The 20,091-nt window shown below is 38.7% G+C and overlaps 1 pseudogene; it reads right to left on the bottom strand.

The window, feature by feature from the left end:
- The window catches only part of LOC122079073, a 51,787-nt pseudogene extending 43,114 nt beyond the window's left edge, over positions 1-8,673 (bottom strand).
- Between the last annotated feature and the right edge of the window lie 11,418 nt (positions 8,674-20,091).

Below are 20,091 nucleotides of genomic sequence, written 5' to 3'. Positions count from 1 at the left end.
ATTATATCCAAATATGTGTGCAACACCCCTCTCTTTATTAGGAGATGCTGAATCAACTTTCTAGGCACCCTGTCATGTTTTTTCTAGGTCGATAAAGACCATGTGGAGATCCTTTTTGTGGGCTCTTTAACTTTCCATAAGCCTCCTTAGTAGGTAGATAGCCTCTGTTGTGAATCTACCTGGCATAAAACCAAATTGGTTCTCCGAGATCTTAGTTTCTCTTTTCAGACGAGCTTCAATAAACCTCCCAAAGTTTCATAGTTTGACTCATTAGTTTTATACTTCTATAGTTATTGCAGCTCTGAATATCCCCTTTATTTTTGTAGACCAGGACTACAATGCTTCTCCTCCAATCATCTGGGTTCTTCTTTGTTTTATAATTTTGTTAAACAATTTGGTTAGCCACTCAACCCCACATACTCCTAAGGTTTTCCACACTTCAATTGTGATTTCATCTGAGCCTAGTGTCTTGCCTTCTTTCATCTTTCTCAAGGTCTCTTTAACTTCTACCACATTAACCTTTCGTACATATCTATGAGTAGAAAAAATTAAAATATCAAAGAACATCAAGAAAACTAAGAGTGGACAAGAGTAGGGCACTAATGGCTTGTCTATTAAAAAGAAAAAAGAGCGTCCCAGTGCATGAGGCTGCCACTGCTACATGGTCTGGGAGGGCCAAATATACTTATTGAGGGCTTGTCTATAGTCTATGTTATTGGTGAGGGTTCTCACCACCATGTCTTAAATTCATTGCAAAATAAGGTTATGTAATGGAATTAAACATAGTACATGATAAAAATGTTCACAATCTCATTTGGTCTATCTAACAGTTCAACTAGAAAAAGAAAAAATTCAGAACCCAGTAAATTTTCTTTTAAATCATGTACCAAAAAATACCAATAGTTAGAATTGACCTTAGTTAGCAAGGTCGGGATAGGTAATAAAATGGGTACAGATACATACGGCAATTCATTGGACCATGCCCAAAAAATAATTTCAAAAATACGACGCAAAAAAGCGTGTACGGCAATGATATGGTACACGATTAATATTGTTGCTCCAGAAGTAAAAATACGAGCATATATTCACTATGAGACAAACATGTATACCAGCTAGTACACAAAATAATAGCATGTATTCAATGTTCCAAAGATACTAGCTTTTCCTAAAACCATCATTGAAGTTTTAATTTGTCACAATATTACATAGAAATCAAGTTCATCAGCAATTTGTGGAAATGCAGGAATCTAAGTCTTTGACCAGTAAAAAGAGGACTTTTTTTTTTTCGATGAATGAAAAATATATTAAAACAAGAAAGAAGAGGAAAATTCCAAGGAGAAAACACCACAACAAAACAAAGGACTAACCTACAACAAAAAAAACTGAAGGCAAGCCATCCAAATAGGAACAAAGACAAATACAGCCTCAAACAATCAATCACCTGATTCTAAAGTCCACGTTCTTCCCATTAGGATTATAAGGAGGAATCAGAGGAACCATCCACCTCAGGGGCTCTTGGATCCAATCTCGGAGGATGAGACTTGAGCACTCATAAACATTTTTTGCAAGCATCTGAACCATTTTCCTCACCATGCTTCTTCTTCTTCTTCTTCTTCTTGGTCTTTGTTGAAGAAGACTTTAAGAGAAGGTCATCAATTACAGGAGCTGGCCCTAACCCAAAATCATTATCTACATTAACTATTGCAATCTGACCTAATTGAAGATCTTCGACATTTCCAGGGGAGACCTCCAGCACTACCTCCAAAAACATCTCCTCTGAGCAAATCACATCCCCCGAGGAATTCTCCTTTTCTGAGTTATCGATATGGCTGGAAAATGAATCACAGTCCATTTTTCCATCTGGATTTACTATAGAATCAGATCTTGCTTGAAGCAGGAATAGACCACTACTAACATGACCCACATCAACATCCGACCCAACTCCACGAGGGCTAGATGAAAAGACCTCAGAAGGAGGCTCCATGTCACACCCCGAGAACTGGATTGCCTTGGGAACTCTTGTTGAAGCAACCTGATGGGGACTTTTCTCATGAGCCACGTTACCAAGAACCAGCTCAACAATGTGAGCTGCTTAAATAACTTGAGAAGCATCATGACCATGACAAACTTCTAAATCTGTCACGTGGCCATCTTGAAAGGCATCCAAAATCTCCCACAACATGCCCTCCTGATGTTCCCCTACTTCCATCCAAGATAGAGTTTAGCAGAAGTTTGAAATATCCTCGGGTAACGCAGCTAGTGCAGAGTAGTTGTTGTTAACTAAAATAGAACATGTTGCAAGGGATTGAGTTGAGGTGCATGCAGAGTTAACACCAACATAGAAGTTAATGTTCTGCCCAACATCTAAAACGATGCAGAAGATAATGGAAAAACAAGAACAAACAATGCACACAGATTTTACGAGGTTCGGCAAGATTTCCTACGTCCTAGTGAGATGAGATCCTACTTCACTATCAATAGAGAATAGGGTTACAACGCTAGCCCCTCACACCTCTTAGAATTGATTGCATTACAGAGAAAGAAACCCTCGCTACAAATATATAGCGAAAAAACCCTAATCCGGAAAGTACACAATTGCCCTCAAATAAAAAATTCTGGCGGGAGACTGTGCCCCCCTACACCCACTGCTGTGCAAGGGGCAGGAGGCCCCCCCTTGGAACCCCCGTGGCCCGCTAACCGGCTAGTGGGACCGCCATCATGCTTGTCAAAGTGATGCACCAATACTCCCTGGATTAAACTATGACGGAATACAAGACATCGTACACCAACAGAGGACTACCATAAGTCAGATTGACAATAGCTGCGACAGAGACCTCGAGCCCAATGCTAGAGCGAGGCATCTCCTCAACGTTGCTACAATTCCATCCCACCGGAGGTGAATGTCTACCGGAAGACCTGAACTCCTATTCACTGCCCTCTCCCACCACCTGTGGGTAGATCCGATGATCTCCCACAACATTCTTCTAAGATCTTACCCTCCAACGCCCTTAGGAACGAAGTTGACCATGAGGTTGAGGGGCAGCTGATGCACAGGAGCCAGAAGAATGGCCAAAAGACTGGCAAGCATGGCAAACTGGAGGTTTCCATTCATATCGGACAGTCTGGTAGAACTCATTACCTTCTTCATCTTCAACGAAGATGTTATTCAGTAACTCCTCAGAGGCAGAAATTTCAATCCATATCTGAGCGAAAGCAAAACGATCTTGGTTCTTTGTTTTGTAATCTGAATACAACAATTTACCAATCAAAGACCCAATCTTGCTCAATCCAGTCTCTCCCCAAAGGTGGAAAGGAAGACTACGAAAGGAAACCCAAATTGAAAGGGAGGAGAGATTAATCTGATTAACCGGAAGATTTTTCACCCACTGACGAAGAATAATAAGTTTTCTTGCAACTAACCATGGCCCTTCCTCCAAAGTCCGAGCCTTATCACCTTCATTAGAAAACTTGAAAACAAACATCCCATTTTCCAACACGAAACAATGGATAGCACGACAAGGCTTCCACTGTCGGATTAAGATATCCTTGATAAGGAGGAAGGGGGTGTCTTGCCAATGAAGTGACCCACAAGGGTATTCCGCCATTTGAGAGCTACATCATTCAGCTCTGAGGAAGTGAATTTAGCAACTTTTGATTCCCCAATAAGCAAAGGAGGGACGAAACGGAGTAGGAGCCCATCGCTAGCGGCAACATCCGGATGAGTATTGGTCCCAGTGGAAGAAGTAGGAGGCACCACCGCAGACCGAGGGTTGGCAACAAGGCTGGACAAGCTCAAGGAAGAAGGACCACCAGAAAAAGGGGGGAACTCAGAACGCTCCACAAGGTTGAACTGGACATGCCGATGCTCAGCTGACGGCGAGCAAGGGGGCGGAGCCTGAATCTCACCATCCATCCCTGAGGATCATAAAAAAAAAAAAAAAAAAAAAAAAAAAAAAAAAAAAAAAGGGACTTACATAGCCCTGAGACACATCTAGCTTAAGCCAAATGAAAAACCAAAACCCAGAACTTAGGTATTTCATAGAACACGAAGTAGAATAAAATTCTACACAAAACTAGATGCTCCAAGGCAACCATAATCCAAGACCCAAATGTCAAATTTGCATCTTGCATTGAGGTCTGAGTCAAGACTCAAGAGAACCAATTTCTCAAACCCCAAAAAACCCACTAATGGAAGGAAGAAAAATTCCATTGTAGGTTTTTCAGACTCTGTGAAATAAGGGAGAGAGAAACAAATTCAGAGATCTTTATTAGGGAAGAGATCATAAGCATTTCAGAAGAGGAATGAGTAGGAGATTGCCTGCCAACTAAATTTTAAAGAGAGAGATAAATCCAACCTGCCTACGACAAAGAAACCCTAACCTAGGTTGGGTTGAAGCTCCTCTAACCTGAACCTAACCGAAGTCCTCTGGTTTCCTCTTCCTCCATTGTCATCGTCTCTGATGACAAGGGAGATGGATCTTGCCGGAGGGTAACAGATGGGAGACTCGGAAACTTGGCCAATAGCTTCGGCCCATCTTCTTCATCAGGGATGGAGATCCAACCCTTTGATGGAGGTACTCTAGGTATTTCAATGGAGACAGGAGGAGGTTCAAGGTAGTCTACGCATGGTGTGAAGGAGATTGCAAATGCTGGGCGAGGGAGAGTTAGCGGGGGTGCTTCTATGGAGCATGGAGATTAATCTTGGACTAGGTTGTTCTCTGCAAAATCTATGGCACATGTGGATGGTATGAAGTTGGATTTTGTGGATCCAAAGATAGTGGCGGGTACTGTAGTGGCTTGCTGCACATCATCCATGACTAAAGCAGGCATTAAGAAGTGGGAGAATGCTCTAGTAGGGCAGTTCATTGGACGAAGGCCATCTTTCTCTGCTACCAGAGAGATTCTTTTGAAGCAATGGAAGCTATTTGGTCATGTTAATGTTTTTCTGTTAGAAAGCGGATTCTTTGTATTCCGTTTTAATGTTGAGGAGGATCGTCTAAAGGTTTAGGAAGGAGGTCCTTGGTTTGATAATAAACGCCCTTTGTTGTTGCGGCCATGGACACCTTGTTTAGCTTTTGATAAGATGCAATTGAATTAAGTTCCGGTGTGGATATCGTTGCCTAATCTTCCTCTTCATTACTGGACTGTAGAAGCACTGAGTGCTATTGGTAGTGTAGTTGGAACCCCAATAACAACCGATAAGTGTACTAGAACAATGGAACGACTTTCATATGCAAGAATGTGTGTGGAGGTGCATGCCAGGAAGAATTTGCCAAGTTTAGTGAATGTCCACAATGAAGAGGGGGCTGTTTTTTCTCAGAATGTTATCTATGATTGGCGGCCTGCTTCTTGTGCAAATTGTAAAATTTTTGGTCATGAAACTGTCCAATGCAGAAAGGAGATTCCCAAGGTTATCCGACAGAAGTGGATTCTGAAAGGAGGTTCTATGCATGACAAAAGAGAGGACCAGAGGATGCATCAGTCCCAAGAGGTGGCGCTAGGGTGTGGGAAGGTTAAAGATTCCATTGGTGAGCTGGAAGTTTCTGTTAAAGGTAATCTGAGTGTGGATCCTACACTTGTAGCTGTTGGTGGAGGTGGTGCGCTAGAGTCCAAAGTGAGTGGTTCGGGAGGGCAGCAAATTTCAAATTTTAAATTCAGATATGGGTCAGCTGAAAGGGATAAGGATAAACCATATTCAGTAGCAAGCGAGAAGAATGATTACAATGAAAAGGGCAGACTGGTTTCCCAATTTGTTCCTAAATCTAAGGATTCGGTTATTCATATCAATGCATTCTCAGTATTAGAAGAGTTGACTGAGGAGATTCCAATTTCAAATTCAATTGGAATTATGATAGATGATGAGGTGGGTTCTGATGGCGTGGAGAAGAATATGGAAGCAATCGTTCATGGTGAGGTGAGCAACTCCTTTAAAAGTGTGATAATAAATGATGGGGCGGTTGTGGATAAAAATATTCAGATTATGGAAGGAAATCTGGATACCCATGACTCATGTTTAAAGGATGATGATGTGGTGAATGATGTTCATTGCAAGGTTGTAGGTGAGGGGCATCTTAATAGGAAGGTGACAAATGTGGAGGCTATTTTAGAGGAAGGTGAGGTGGAATGAGAGAGTTCAGCTGTCAATGAGTTAGAGTCAGTCTCAATATTTCTTATTGAAGCGGATGAGATTGCCTTGGCTAAGGGTCCGTTTCCTTTTTTCAGGGTAGCAGAATTAGGGAATTTGCTTCCTCCCCTCCTTTTGTGCCTACCAATGAAGAGGAGGATCGTACGATTAACACTAGAGCTGAGGTGGATCAATCTTCTATGCTAGATAATGTTGATATGGCAAATGGAGAGGATAATGGCAGATTGATTGAAGATTTGATTTCCAAATCTTTCACGAGAGCTGAGGACCTTGAAAATTCCGTTATTTCATTGAAGCATAGTGAGGAGGTGACTGAACAAGTTGAGTTGAGCCATAATATGGAGGTGACCAGGGTACACATTTGGCTTCTTTAGGGGAAGTGTCAGAGTCGAATGATGACGGTGGTGTTGCAGTGTTTAAAAACCTGACCCATCCAGCAGTGAGGAGCTTTCCACGGTTTCTCCTTCTCTCCCTCGTTGACACGTCACTTTCTTCTTTCTTCTGTCTTCTCCTACTTTCCTACTTTCTCTCATCGTTTTCCCCTTGTAGATATTGCCCACTCTTCTCACTCCTCTCCCTTTCTCCTAATGTCCCACGATCTCTCTTTTCCTTTTCTCACTTGGACAACTTTCTTCCTACCATTTCTCTGTCTTTTCCCTCCCATCTCACATGCACATCCCCTTCTTACTCTTTCACATTTTTGCTTATCTCTCCCCTATAATTTCTCTCCGTCTCATATCTCTCCTTTAGGATTCCTCTCTAGAGTTAGAATTTCCAAGAGAAGAAGAAAAGTGCCCTGTATTTTATTCGATCTCGAGATTGGGCTACTTAACTTTTTTTACAGCATTTTTTCCCAATTGCTAAAGCTTTTCTTTCTATATTATAAGAATTGTGCTACAGGGTTTGTCCTGTTTGATTTAGGGACCTCTCCTCCTTTCTTTTGGCCTGACCAAAGAAGGTTGTAGGGGTTGCCTTTCTCTATATTTCTATGTTTTTTTCTTTTATCTTAACACATACAAGTTACCTATCAAAAAGAAAAAAAAACTGCCTACGACCAACACTCCTGGGAGTAAAAATGTGAGCATACATTCGCAGCTAGTGCATGTTTGTCTCATAGTGAATATATGACCGTATTCACATGAGATTAGAGACTTTTCAACTTGTGAGGACTGGAGTTTCGTGGGACTTGATTAATGTGGGATTCATTTTCCTCTTCCTCCTGCAACTGACTATGATGATAAAGATGATGTTGGATCAATATTCCTGAAGAGGATTTAACAAATGGAGTGGGGAGGTTCTTTCTGCATGCTGTGCTACAGCCGATTAAAGGGGGTGGGCTTCTCCTTGGGATTGGATTTCTAAATTTTGGGATAGGATCTCTAAATTTAGTGGCAGGATCTGTCCATATCAATGATGGGTTGTTTGGTTGAAATGCAGAAAAAAAATGTGTACACTGTGGTAGCTAATTCAATTTGTAATGTAAGATGATCAATATATGTAATTCACAGAAACTGAATTTGATTTCGAGCAGTGAAGTCATGGAATTTTCAAGAAATTATAAGAGAAACAAGATTTAAATTTAAGGTCCCATATGAGGTTTGCAGATCTCCATTCCTTCTATGGAACTAGGAAAGTTTAGGAAAATTTTCCTTGCTCACACAGTGGGATCGGGAAGATGATGGGATTTCCACAAAAGAATTTAAAAATGGAATCAAAACGAAATTGTTGAACTTACGTGTCCTCCTTGGAATGCCATCCATCCAATTTTCCAACCTCGTTCAGAGCATTTTGCCACTTCTGCACAGTTGTCTGGTCGAACTGCTTCTGGTGTTCCTCAAAGGCCTTTGCATAAACCCCGGTCTGGTTTCGCACATCCCTTGGTTCAACTTTGTAGAAAATGGGAAAGACGATCTGTTTCAATGTTCTTCTGCATTCACATATCTCGATCAACTCATTGAGACACCACTTGGTTGAACCATAGTTCATCGAGAGGATGGGAATGGAGATTCTTGATTCCTGGATTGCAGCTACTAGATCTGGACCAATCTCTTTTCCCTTTTGGAGTTCATCGTCGTCCCTAAAAGTTCTAATTCCAGAATCGACCAAGGCATTATAGAGATGATCAGCAAAATTGGTGCGAACGTCTTTACCATTAAAGCTCAAGAACACCTCATAACTCGAGCCGCCGGAAGAGTCTGAAGATGAAGATGAGGAGGCCGCCTTAGATGATGATGCGACCAAACAGAACGAGTTTGGAAGACGAAGCCCTTTTTGTCTTCTAATATTCACTTTCGAATTGCAGAGCTTCATTAGCTGCCACCCGATCAAATTGCTTGATCGCCGCCTTTCAAGGGTGAATGGTGATGATGCGTATCCTTCAATCTTCAATGACATTGCAGCCATCAATAGCTTCTAATTACAAAGGAATTGCAGAGCAGAGCAGAGCAGTTTTACTTACTAGGTTTAGGTTTGAGAATGATCTCCTCAATTATGCTCGTATTTATACTCAAATTGCAGAGAAGTTTTAAATAAAAGATATCTACTCCTACAACTTTCCCGGTGGCGTTTACATTTTTAAATCAGAGTCTAGACAAACACCACTATATCAGCTTTTGTCACATAGCCAATTTTAAAAAGCCCCGCCAATAGTCTTGGGCAGTCATCCTAGCTAGCCCATGGGCCTTTCGTAGATAACAATAATAATAAAAAACCTCCACACAATTACCGATAGCTCGGTTAAATTAGCGACCTTCCTTAGACTTACGCAGTTACTCTAGAGTCAATTGTGTAGCTATCTGGTACTGAGTTAAAAGCTCATCCCTGCTTATGGATTACATGATAGATGTAGGGAAACCAATCCCATTAAAATAATACTTTTTTTTTTTATTTTTAAAACTACAGCAAACCTAAAATTTGTAACTATCTAAGATCTAACACACCTTAATAGTCCTCTTGTAAATTTCTATAAATTTAAGAGTCATCTTCAATATATTTCAAGAACTTGTTTTGGGTTGAAACTTAATCGCAATGCGATAGTTGCGGCTTCGCAAGTCGTTTTTTATCACATGGACCTTCCCATGTTTACTATTGAGGTAATCCACAATATATATTTTTTTTAATGGAAACACTTTATTAACTACAGAAAGAAGTCCCAATACAGTCATCAAAGAAAGAAAGACCAAAAGAAAGAGAGGGGGTTGAATAAGAGTCTGGTGAATCTTCACGTAAATGAAGTGAGAACCCCAGTTCACGTACACTCACACATCGACACATGTTAAGGTCTTGACGAAATGGAAAGTTGTTGTTATCCTCCTTTTCAAATATTTTGATAAAAAAAAAAAAGGATAATCATTTCAACAAAAATGAAATGTGACTAATCTCATTCCGTTTTGTAATTCCATTCCTCTTATAACATGCAATTTATTTATATTTTTTATTCTCTCTCTCTCTCTCTCTCTCTCTCTCTCTCTCTCTCTCTTCTTCTTCTCTCTCATGGGGTGCAAGAGACGAAACTCAAGAATGGTAGCATTCTCAAGAACATCTATCTCCTCAACAGCACTCTTTCAATATCTGAAGAACCCAAGTTTATTAAGTATAGTAAGAATGGCTTACAAAGATATTTTGGTGGTGAAAAGACACCGAAATTGCAATATCATGCTAGAGCACTCAAGCATTAGTAGATCTCATCTCAGGATCTGCTCGAAACCCCTATTGCGTAAGCTTTTTGTGATGGACTTATCATATGACACTTCTTTTTTCTTGCTTTTTTTGCACTTCCAAAATATCTCTTATGGGTTTTGTCAAAAAAATCCAGAGCTTGATGTGTTATGGGCTTTTTATGTTGTTCTTATTCTTGTTGGGTAGAATATGGGATACTTACAGATTGTGTACAAGAGAGAGATAGAGAGAGAGAGAGAGAGAAGAGCAATTAGCTTCCATATTTGTTGGAATTATTTTCCTTTTTTATTCATTTATTAATTTTCAGAATATTTAAAAGGAGGATAACAATTTCTTCCCATTTTGTCAAGACCTTCACAGGTGTGGATGTGTGAACGTATATGAATTGAACCTCTCACTTTACTTACGTGAAGGTTTACTGAACTTGTTGAAAAACATGAAAATTAGCATTGAGATCGGGGCGCTTCCTTGGTAAACGAGTCAGCCATAGCATTGGCTTCTCTCAAGTAGTGGATGACAGTAACATTTTCAATTAATAGCAATAAATTGGTAACAATAGGAGATAATGGAAGAGATGCACAAGGGGCAAGAAGAGGGTTTTCTGCAGAGAAGGTTTGTGATAATTAGTAGCTAGAATAGCAATGTAATCTTTCCATTATAATTTAATAAGTGAAAATATAAGGGAAAAGAGTCTATTACATGTTCAACCAATTTTCCCAACTTTAAAGGAAATTTTCTTCATGAAAATTGGGAAAGAAACTAACACTAGATTCTGGAGCGATCCTTAGATCCCTTCCATTCCCAATTTCAATTTACCAAATTTCAATGATCTAGTCAAATTTCATCTTCTTTAAATTGAGTTGATAATTTTATTATAGGAAAAACCTGGAATACTAATATGTTATCATCTATGTTCCACCTGTATCTAGCAAATGATATTCTGCAAATTTCAATTTTCTCAAACAATGATATATATATATATATATATATAAAAGAAAACATTTGTTTTAAGATTTGTCATAAAGTCATATCAATTTGTTATGATTTGAGCTTGTTGTTCAAGATTAAAAGTTTTAAAGAACCAATCACGTTTTTGTTTATTTTTGGATGATTCAAAATCGGTTATGAGAAATGGTTTGTCAATTTGATATTCTTCATTAGTTTGAAGCATATAAACTCCTGGATCACGTTGAGGCGGAGCTACCTCAGACGGAGTCGGAGATTGGGGTTGGTTTTGGTCAGTCTGCTGTTGTTCAGGCTGAGAAGGTACAGATGATGATGTGTCATAGGTACCATGGACAACATTATGGCCATAGTGTATTCCAGAAAGGTTTGAAATGGGGAGCGGAGACCTAAGAGGAGGAATCTAGTGGAACGAGTCAAAAGAGGTCGAAGCCTCAGAGCACGACCTACGGGAACTTTGATAAATTGGAGGGAAAATTTGTAAGTTGAACCTCAGGGTAACTAATCCATTTACAGTTTGGGAGATAAACTGGATGTTTGTGCTTGAGATTTGGGGTTGCTGTGTAGTAGTTTGTAGTTTCCATTTTTCAGGGAAAGAGATATCTTTCCACTGAACAAGTCTAGGGTAGACAATTTGTCCTTGAGTACAGTCGGTTTCAAGGTAAAGGGTTTGCCCTTTTGGAGATCGTTTGAGGGCTCTGGGTTTGATAGTTTTCATGGATTTATATTTGATACGGTGAATGACTGCAATAGGAATCGATCCTTGCATCATTCTGTATCCGTGGATTTTAAGGTTAATTTTGAGAGATTGGAGAATGTTTGGGTCAGTGAGTACTATGGACATGTCCGGATAAACATTAAAATGGACAAGGCCATAACAAAGACTGGTTTCGATGGCTCCTAGAAGGGAATCATCGAAGTCTAAAAATCTTTGGTCGCGAAGGGCCAATAACATTGAAGTGTTAAGGCCTTCTCGGTGAAGGGGTTTAATGGCCACCTGTATGAGGCCGATATGGACATAATTAAAATTATTTTTGAGATGGTCTTGTGAGGACCTTGGATCAAAAAGAGTAATTTCTTGAGTTTCATTTGTAAAATTTATGGTTTGTTCAACGGTTTTGATGGTTTCAAAATATGTTTGCCAGTCATTTTGGTAAACTTCTTTTTGAGAAATTTTGGGCATGTTCCAATTTTGAAGTCTTTTATCTATGTTCGTTATTTGTTCATCATAATAGAGCACATTAGAACTTGTGCTCGCCTCACTTGCCGATCTCATCGACATGGAGCAGGATAGACGATTCATTATTTGAGATATCTTAAGCAAGGGGTAACCTCCTAGATCTAGTCATTTGAAGGGTATTTTCAACTTAATTTGGACACAAACGTGGTCTTACACTCTCATCTGCCACTCCTCCCAAAAGTCCAAAGGCTTATACTTCGACAAAAACTAAAAATAAACGATTACACAAAAGAAAAGAAATCTGCAAAACATAATAAACCGAATTCACCACCAAATGGCTCTGATACCAGATAACAGGATCGATCTGCACCAAAAACTTCTCTTATATATATATATATATATATGTATATATATATGTGGTGTCACCTGTTTATATATATATATATATATGTGTGTGTGTGTGTGTGTGTGTGTGTGTGTGTGTGTGTGGTGTCACCTCTAAAAAATAGGGGTTCTTATCACGAAGATGGCTTTTAAATTGTTAGAGTTTGGTTCCCTTACTAAACCCAATGAATTCTCAACCAGGTATACTTCCTTATCTTTATGCTCACATAGTGGTGTTTCTTTTCGAAACTCAAAATACAATACTCAAAATTTAAGTTTTTTTTTGGGAATAGCTCTTGGAGGAATCCCCACCAAGGACATATTAGATAAATGGATGGATGTGGATCCAACTTGTGAGCTCTACCACAATCAATATGAATCCATTTGGCACATTTTCTTCTCTTGTGAATTTTCCAAAGGATAAATATGGGCAGCCGATCCATTGGCTCTTAGAACAAAAAAATTATTCATCTTTTCTTTCAAGGCTCTTATTTTTTTTTTTAAAATTCAAATACAATACTTGATTATGATAATTGCTTCAATATTTTGTCATAACATGATAAATACATAGAAATAAAATCAATTTTGCTAAAACAAAACCTAACCCTTGAATTGTCCTTTACCTAGTGAAGCAATGGACCGACTATTACTATCAACCCATACAATAGCATGTAATTTTCTTCCAACCTACCTCTACTATTACACCAAGCTTTCTTGTTTTGACCTCACAAAAACTTGTTCGTGCGGGTGTAGCCGCTTTTATTAATAATATTTATAGTTGTACTGCTTGTATCATCATCAACGGAAAATGAGTTATTAACTACTTGATAATGGGAAAAATTATTGAAAATAGTGTATGAGGCCTTCATTATGGGTTAAAACAAGTGCAAAGTGGTGGAAGGAGCATGTGGAAAATTTGGAGAGATTTAGTCTTTTAGAGGAATTAGAATTCTTAATTTCTAAAGGCAGCATCATATTGTGGTCTTGGAACGTAGTCCCTCTTTTTTAGATGTTCATGGTTTTTTTTTTCTTTTTTTTTTAACAGGCCTACAATAGAAGTGGCCCTAGTTATGCATAATATAGCATGTATGGCCATGAATAAACAATCTCCCCTCAACATCACCAGCTAGCTACTTTTCTTTTAATTGATTTAATTTACTTTGATAATTTAAAAAAAAAAAAAAGAGAGAGAGATGAGCTATCAAGTTTGACATAATCATTAATCTAAACGGTGTGTATCCAATGGTGACCCTGGCCAAAACAATCCTCCATATGGAAAAAGTAGCTTTTCATAGGTCTCCGCCACTGCTATGATGAATGGTTTTTGTCGATGCACGGTCCAGTCTTGTACAGTCCTGCACAATAAAGATTAAAAATTGGTATGGAGGGAGCTGTAGGAAAGAGGCTCCAATGTCAAAGTTAGACATTACTTCAAAAGCGGAAAATCTTAGGTAGAGTATTCAGTGTGTTGAGGCTCTTATCTTCTAGAATTCCTAAGCATCCTTTATATTGGTGGTTCTTTTTATTGGCTGAATTGTCTTCTTCATGGTTGACGTGGACTCCTTTCTCATTGGTTATTTTGTTCTTGTCCCCTGCTAAGTTGGTCGATCTCATAATGGTTAATCCAACCATGGTTGATCTCTTAACGGTAAACTCAACCATTGTTAGTTAGATAACCGTCCAACCATCATCTAGTTGAGTTAGAGGAGTATGGTTAAGCTCAAAAGCAGTTTCGTAGATGTCGTCATTCTATGATGATATGGACCTTTCTCATCACGTGAGGGCAGATCATGCAACTAGGATGCAAGTGCCATCGAGCATAGTAAGTATGGATGGTCGAAGTGAAGTAACACGTGCTAAGCTACATCGTTCTAGGTCCCTCTTTGTGCACTTGGGTACACCATGGTCGGGTTTTATATATACAACCGATCAGCATGGTCGGGCCAGATATCATCGACCACAGATACATAGGTATAATAGTGGTATATTAGTTTTCCTCACTATCTCCAATATTTCATAAAGCTTATAAGAAGGCATTAGAGCCTCTCTCTCTCTCTCTCTCTCTCTGTCTCTCTCAAATAAACACAGACACAAAGGCTTAGGGTTATTATTTGCTTCAAACTCCCTTCATAAGCTGCTTTTATTTGTTTTCTCAATCAAAGATTTTTCTTAATATTGTTTGGTTTATTTTGTAAGACCATATTTATCTTACGAAGATTTGTAGAGGCTCCATTGCAGCATGAACTGGGTTGAGTAAATGTTGGAGAAAGGTCCCCCGAGCAAGGATTCAAATAGCAGAATCAGGAGTCGATATATATTGATACTAACCGGCCAATCTATACAGATCTCAGTTATATATGTCCTCAATATATGGGTTCAGCCGGAAATTTGATGTCACCACCGATATTAGTACAAATTGGCCAACTGATTGAATCCTATAAACCGTAATTTATGTGAAAGGGTCAATAGCATCTGCCCATATTCTTTTTGAATCACTAACATAATCAGAAAATTTGAGAAAAAGTTTGAAAATGTTGAGGTTCAGCCCTAAACTAACATGTAAAGTGTCTTAGAAGAGATCACAAAGTATCTAGGAGAAAAGAACACTACCTAGTTGTGTGCTCCTGTACCCATACATAGGGGCGGAAAAATGATCATCCTATGGTCCCTACCCCTCTTTTTGGATGCCAAGATACATGTTCCCATTGTCCTTGTGATGGCATAGGGGCCACACGACCAAGTAGCGTTCTCTCTCCAATTGATAATAAGCATATTATAGAAGGGATGCAACTTCTTGTCACCATGATGGTGAAATAAGAAGTTCTAACATTCTTATTCTAATTGTCTTTTGTCTTAATCTCAAAAAATTATTTATATAAAATAACTTTTCAAAAAATTGAAGGTTGTTTAATGTAGTACTTATGTGAAATGTCAGGATTTACCCTTGTTGAAAAAAAAAATGGGTACCAAAAAAATAAATTTACAACTTCTTCATTCATCACTTCGATGACAAAATATTTTCCTTCATATAAATGGTATTAGATTCCTTGTTTAGAGTTGTTTTTATTTGCCTTCCTTGTTGCTATATCCCCGTGAACCTTTTGTTCGACTACATTCTTCTAACACTATAAAATTTTAAACCATTTTATAACCTTTGCATGTGTTTGTTTTAGGTTGAAATTTAACTTATGGCTATCACATGATCCCCCCCCCTCCCAACCACACACACACACACACATTCATTAATATGCATATCATGGCAAGTGTTGACAAAATATAGATGTGACGGTCTATTGTGATGCCTATATCTCATAAATATAAACAGGTCTATCATATGAAGTTGAACCAATGACCCCCCTAAACATGGATTGAGATCCTCTCTTACGACTCTTCCTCCAAGAGCTCTCCAACCAAAGACATGCAAGTTTGAGGACTGCATGCCTTAAGTGTTGAGTTGTGTGCATGTGTGAAGTGGAAGAAATAGTCGTCAAAGAGAATCCAAATCCACTCATCCATATGAACATCTTGGCAGGTGTTGACAAAATCTAGATGTCACGATCTATTGTGATGCCTATATCTCATAAATATAAATAGGTTTATCATATGAAGTTGAACCAATGACCCCCCCTAAACATGGATTGAGATCCTCTCTCACGACTCGTCCTCCAATAGCTCTCCAACCAGAGACATGCAAGTTTGAGGACTGCGTACCTTAAGTGTTGAGCTGTGTGCATATGTGAAGTTGAAGAAAACAGTTGTCAAAGAGAATCTGAATCCACTCATCCATATGAACATCTTGGTAGGTGTTGACAAAATCTAGATGTCACCATCTATTGTGATGCCTATGTCTCACATACATAAATAAATCTATCATATGGAGTTGACACCCCCCCCCCCCACCCCCCCACCCCCAAAAAAAAAAAAAGGGCCCTTTTTGGCCTTTTTTGGTGAATGAAGCTGAATCCCTTCGAGATATAGGTACTCAAATGATACATATTCATATGTATGTGAGCCTCATATACTTATACATGGGCTTGGTTAGTTTTTAGAAAATTGAAACCCAGCCCACAAGCTGGAAATGCCAATCCAATTCCAAGCCTCCCCCAACCCCACCACAAAAAAGAGAAGAAAATTGGGCTTGCCCTTGGTGGGTTTAGTTTTTAGGGCCCAACTTGTACCTCAAAACTGCACTTATTTCATGAAAGGCCCAGTTATGCTCTATCATCAGTGACCTTGAGTTGTAAGAAATTTCCAGACCTTTGTTTGCACCTATAATCCATAGCATTTCTTAGTAGTAGCCTGAATATATTACTAATATCTGACAAAACTCTCAAACCACTTTGTGGGCTACCAAATATCCATTCAGTTTACGATCTGAATTCCCCAGGTCCCTTCCACATCGGACCTTCACCAACAAGTGGTCACCACATGGCAAGGGAAGCCTAGCTCGTGATTGGTCTAAGACTATAACAAAACTTTTGGGAACTATCTCCTCGAGTCTGGATCCAATGGCTGGGAGGTCCCGACATGCACTCTTAGCTATTTGATGTTCATTGTCGCTTACTGCCTCACCATTGAGGATCAGGTACCCACATCTTAATAAACTCAGGGCTCTCGACAAAGTTAGTTACAAATAAAGAAAAAATTCAGTTAGCAGCTCCTATAAATAGGGAAACAACAGTCAAGGTACGCAGGTGACTTCTTCATACTCTAAGCTTACTCTTTCTGTTCTTCAACTCTAACAGGTGCAGGAAATTCTGAATTAGGCATTGAGGTTGAGAATTATGACTTGACTTTTTGATTGTTAGGTATAGCTTCAGTTGAGGGCAGGTTGGGGCTGACCCTTTCAATACCTTTTAACTAGCCAAGAAGCCAATAAGCCATCCTTAATTAGTCACCATTGAGAATTGACTCCTTTTTTTGAGTGGGTCTAACCACTTGTCCATGTTTTCAAAATTTGTGTTCAGATTAGAAGTTGAATGTTGAAACCCTCTAAAGCTTTTCATAGTTGTGCCCTAGGTTTCTTCTCTCTTCTTCCCTTCAAAACCTATTTATCTTTGACTTGAAATTCTTTTAATCTGTTCTTGCTTCTTACCCAATTAAAAAATAAATAAATAAATAACTCTTTTAATCTCTTTTATAGGACCACAAACCTCTTCTCACCTCTACGTATGTAGTCTACGGTATATAGCATATACCATCATGGTTATTCTATAATTTCTTTACTTTATTTTAACACTTGGTCAATCTTAGGATGAGTTGTTTAGTATGTATTCTTTGAATGTATTTTAGGTTGATAGTATATTTCAAGAAATCATACCAAACACAACTTGGTTTCCATCTATTATCTTGAAAACTTGGACCCACCATTTATTTAATATTTATTTATTTATTTTTTTAATCTCATCTTCTCAACCTCAGCATTTTACGGATTTAAAACACCTCACCCCCTAAAAATCTCATAATCGAGACATATAATGGATTTTTCTGAAATTAAACACTGCATTAGTTAGTCTAAAACTTGATATGTCAGTAGAAAATTACATGGCCCCATTAACATGCCAATTGGTAGATATTTTGGACCAAAGATAGACCTCTTGGTGGGTTATCAAGAAACTATAGAGCGTACCAAGTGCACGAGCTAGACACCCACATGTGCGAGGTCGAAGGGCGAGAACCACCCTTCTATAGTTGGATGCATTTGATGTGATCAACAAACATCTTTTTACATATAGAGCCCAATTTGCACAATACATGCATTATAATACTCAACCCCTATGTATTATATATATTGAATTATTTTTGTTTGAAATATACATTCCATTGAAAACTTACCTAGTGATTTTTTTTTTTTTTAAAATAAACCTATAGTGAGTCAATAAGCTAGATAACAAGAAGAATTACCAACTTATCTATACGTTGGTAATGGGGCGTGGTCTCTTGGAATGTATCTCTAAAGGAGTGGGTTCAATTACGGCTGAGTCTAACTGCCAGGATCTGATCATGATACATCACTGAACCTTCCAGAAGAATCCCACTTCCTATCCAATGGGTTGTCGAGGATATTAAAGTTTTAGCCTTCTCTTTAGGTGAATGTAATTTTCATTTTGTTCCTAGGGAGTCAAACTGTGTTGCAGACTCCTTAGGTAAGAAAACCCAGTCTGATGTGTGTATGACAGTTTGGCCACTTTCCTTTCCGTGGTTGAGAGATCTTTGTAATCTTCTTTTCACATGTCTCACATGTTCTAATGAATGGTATCCCTTTTCACAAACACACAAAAAAAGTTTTTTGTTTTCCTATGCACTGACTGCCCACATGTGGTGTAATGCAACTGTATTGTATGTTCATCATCTAGGTTCTCTGTTCTTGACTTAAAATTTCTTTCTATTTTTTATTTCACTTACAAAGGAGAGGAAGGGAAGAGGACACAGTGCAACAAAGGTATACATACTTTCCTTTTTTCATTTAGAAATGATGAGAGCAAGAGTGGTTGCTTCTTCTGCCTTCCGGAGTCTCCGTTCCACAAAAAACTATTAAACGGATTTTCATTAACATTTAGCGAATCATAAAATTTAAATAAAAAACTTCTCTTTTATGCCTGAACAAACTACCCAAATCTTTTTTTCTCCCCAGTGGTCAGCAATTTTGCATTTAATGAATTGAAGAAAACAAGAATGTAGAGAGCTGCTAACCAAACTAACCTGAAAAGCACAAGCTAAAATACATATAAAGTACTTGGGATTGCCCCTCCATCTTCGGCATTGCCATTAGGAGAAAGTGTAGACCAACTTAAAACTTTATCAAATCCCTCAAAACGATATGCTCAAGAAAACCTGTAACGAAGTCTTTCTTCCAAATCATCCCACCCGAAGTCTTCCACAATATAACCTGGCAGAAAAACCATGCTACTCGATGACAAGGACATAGACCTTCCTTGCCAAAGTATCCGCCACCTTATTTATCTCACGATAACAATGCTGATTCTCCAAAGAATGCTATCTAAGAATGACTTATAAAAATGCTATTCTTGTAAGAAAAACAAAGGGAAAGACAGATTTTTGATACGTGTAATCACTGAACCGGAGTCACATTCCACCCATAACTTGGTAAGGCCAATCTCTTGCGCCATCTTCACCCCTTCAAAAAATGTAGAGAATTCAGCTATAAAATTAGAAGTCATCCCTATATGAAAAACTCCTCCAGCCCCCTGCATGACCCGGATTTTCCAAAGCGCACTCCATCCATGTTGAGCTTGACCCAATCATAATCCAGTTTTTTGCCACACAGCCGCTTGAACCTGATTAGATATGGAATGGGACGAATCTAGCATCAACTTCATACAGAAAATAAGGTCTTGTAACTGTCCTCACAGAAAATGGAGCAATAACAGATGCCTCACGAAGACCCTGAAAAGTAGAACTGGCAATGGCATTGAAATTCCTAGCCAAATCTTCAGACCTTTTAAAATTCCTCTCTGCCCATAGCTGGAAAGGAATAATAATCACCATAGCCATCCAAATGTCTTTCAAAGAAGAAGTCTCCGCTTTTCTTTTCCACTAAGAAAAAAGTTCTTGAATTAGACAGGAAACCAATCCATCTCAAATCAAATATTTGCACAAAAAGCTTCCAAACGGAAATCGCCAAAGGGCACTCTAAAAAAATATGGTTCATACTTTCAGAAGCCTTGCAGCAGAGGAGCACCAAGATTGTCACTAGGAAGGGAGTACTGCACCATCCTCC

This window comes from Macadamia integrifolia, chromosome 1 (assembly GCF_013358625.1).
Source record: "Macadamia integrifolia cultivar HAES 741 chromosome 1, SCU_Mint_v3, whole genome shotgun sequence".
Lineage (NCBI taxonomy): Eukaryota > Viridiplantae > Streptophyta > Magnoliopsida > Proteales > Proteaceae > Macadamia > Macadamia integrifolia.
This window is presented reverse-complemented; position numbering and strand designations above follow the sequence as displayed.